The sequence below is a fragment of the Suricata suricatta genome, chromosome 5, assembly GCF_006229205.1.
Source record: "Suricata suricatta isolate VVHF042 chromosome 5, meerkat_22Aug2017_6uvM2_HiC, whole genome shotgun sequence".
NCBI classification, from domain to species: Eukaryota; Metazoa; Chordata; class Mammalia; order Carnivora; family Herpestidae; genus Suricata; species Suricata suricatta.
The window spans coordinates 152,709,572-152,712,570 of record NC_043704.1 but is presented as its reverse complement, the minus strand read 5'-3'; positions in this window follow the sequence as shown (position 1 = coordinate 152,712,570).

The window sequence follows — 2,999 nt, the reverse complement described above, 5'->3', positions numbered from 1 at the left end:
GCGCGCCCCCGGGACGTGGACGCCAGCCCCGGCCGCGCCTGCTGGGGACCCGGGCGCGGTTCCCGGGGTTGCGCGGCCTGGGCCTCCGCCCGGACTGTCTGGCGGAAGTAAGGTGTGAGCCGCCTCGCCAGCTCCGCGGGGGGTGGGAGGGGGTTGGGCCCTGGCAGGTGCCCACGCGAGGGACGTGCACGAAGCCAAGAGGCTGCACCCGTTTTCCAAGCTACAACACTGCGTGAGGTTGAGGTCAAAGAAGGTCACTCTTGATGGCTTTTACTTCCTTCTAGAGGTTGCCTCCGAGCTGAGTCTTTCTCCCTAAAATGAGTATTTAAAAATAGATTTTACAACTGTGGCGGTATAAAGACGAATATGGTAATGTTAGGTATTAAGACAATTTGTTCCACTTAAACATTCCTTTTTTTTCCCCTGGGGCGCCTGGGTGGCTCAGTCAGTTAAGCATCTGACTTGGGCTCAGGACATGACCTTGCAGTTGGTGGGTTCGAGCCTCCTTCCGGCTCTGTGCTGACAGCTTGGAGCCTGGAGCCTGCTTTGGATTCTGTGTCTCCCTCGCTCTTTGCCCCTCCCCTGCTCACGCTCTGGCTCTCTCAGAAATGAATAAAACATTAGAAACAATCCTTTTTTCCCTTCTGATTTTAGATGCTAAGACATTTTCACGTGTCCCTAAAAGATATAGTGGGCCCCAGGCCCGCGCCTGCTGTGGCCAGTGGGGAAGCTGGCACACCAGGGCTGTGGGACAGCCTGGACAGAATGTTGTGGGGGAGGGGTGCGGAAAGGGCATAAACACAGGGGAGCAGCTTGTACACAGAGAGCCTCCAGTGCCTTTGAGGAATGCGAATTGTGTGGTATGTCCGGGGAGGGGTCGCCGCAGGGCTGGATTCAAGGACTGGCACTTTGCAGGTGGCACCGGAGGTGGGTATAAGGTCACGATGGCTGTGGTCGCAGCAGGACATCCTAGTCTTAGAGCCTCAGTGGAGATGGAAGGGCAGGAAGAGAGAGATTTGGAAGCCAGCAGATCACTGTGACAGGTGGGGCAGGGAGAAGCCTGCACTGATCCTCCTGTAAAAGGAGAAAACAAAGAGGAGAAACTGTGCGGGCCTGAGGACTCCGGAAGATCAGATGGGAAGTCCGTCCCCAGTAACAAGCCTGCATTCTGTAGCAGGCGTGAGGGTGGCTTCCGTGGCGCCTCTCGCCCGGATCTCCACGATAGCTCCTAGAAGGCATCCCAGCCCCCTCTCTGATGCCCGAGGCACCTCTGCCAGGCTCTGTTTCCATTGGGCCACTTTCATGTTCCCTGTGGCCCCGAGGACAAAACTGCAGTCCTCACCTGGGCATTTCCAGAGTTCAGAATGAGAAAAATCAGATTGAGGTTCCAGCACCTTCTCCAGTAGAACATCCCTAGAACTTCATGTGGCTTTTTCTCAGTCTCCAGTAAGCAGCCCCCTGTCCCCCACAGAGAAACAAACAACTGTACTGGACCCTCATGTCCCAGTGCAAACCCTGGGCTCCCTCCACGGGAGACCAGTCCAAAATCAAGGGCTGGGTCTGGAAATACACTTTCAGAGAGAAGATCTGGGCTCCAGTGGCTCCTTGAAAGATAAACCTTCCTTTATTCACTCTAAAACACGGATTAGAGACCTACTAAGTGCTTGTGTACCATTCTGGCAGGCACAGGGCTTGTGACAAGAAACACGTGACAAGTGGGTGGTCATGGAGATGATAGTCTAGTAGAGGAAAACTCCGTGTGGAGAAGCCACCATCCAAACACGGCCACACATCCTTCTAGAACTTTGCCCCTTTGCATTAAGTCGAAGCAGACTTGTGACTCCGTAACCAACACAATGTAGCAGAGTTGATTCCGTGTGATTTCCGAGGCTGGGTCATGCAAGGTGACGCAGCCTCTGCCTCGTTATGCGGGGACGTGTGCCTCTGGAGCCTAGAGGTGACACCTAGGGAGTCTAGTCACCCTAAGACTGCCATGCCGTGGAGAAGCCTGGCCGCGCGGAGAGGCCTCGCACGTGTGTGCTGGCCGACGTCCAAGCCCACAGCCACACACCCGCCAGACACCAGGGATGAGCTCTCCGAGGTTTCCAGGCACTGCTGCCACGTCACCCCAGCCTTCCAGTCTTCCTGGCTGAGGCCCCTACCCCATCGTACAGAGATGAGCCATCTGCAATGTGTTCTGTCTGAATTCATGAGAACTAGAAAACGGTTGTTTAGACCACGAAGTTTGAGGTGATTTGCTACACAGGAGGAGTATTGGGAATTGGGAACACTGACGATAAGCAAATACGTGAGCAAGATAATTTCATATCGATAGGTCTTCATGAAAACATAAAACAGCATGCTAACTTGTTGGAAGGCCTCTTTAGATGGGGGTGGGGAGTGCAGGGGGGGCAGCAATGGGCAGGAAAGGCAGAGATCAAGAAGGGTCTTCCTGGAGAAACATGTGCATGGTATCCAAGTGAGAAGGAGCCTAGCCACTAAGGATCTGAGAGAAGAAACTTCAAGGCAGAAGGTACAGCAGGTGCAAAGGCCCTGAGGCAGGAATCCGTTTGGTAAAGATTCTGTGAAGGTCAAGAAGGCCAATGTAACTAGGGAGATGCGGTACGGAAGAGAATGGGGGTAACGAAGTGGGGACAGGAAGACAGAGAGACAAGTCATTCTGGTCCTAAAGGCAGAGAAGAGTTAGACTTAAGGCTGAATGAGCTGGGAAGCCACTGGAGGGTATTTACAGGAGAGCGACTTTATTTGGTAAACTCTCGAGGGTTTTGCTGCTGGGTGGATGACCGATTGTTAGGACAGACAGGAGGAAGCGAGGAAGACCACTTGGCAGGCAGCGGCAGTGGCCCAGGAAAGAGGGGGATGAGGTGGCCCAAGGCAGAGTGGTGACAGTGGAGACGGGGACTGGAGGGACAACTCCGGCAGGACACAGCGGCAGCGAAGGACAGTGAGAAGGGAGGAGGGGCCCTGGCGACTCGGGC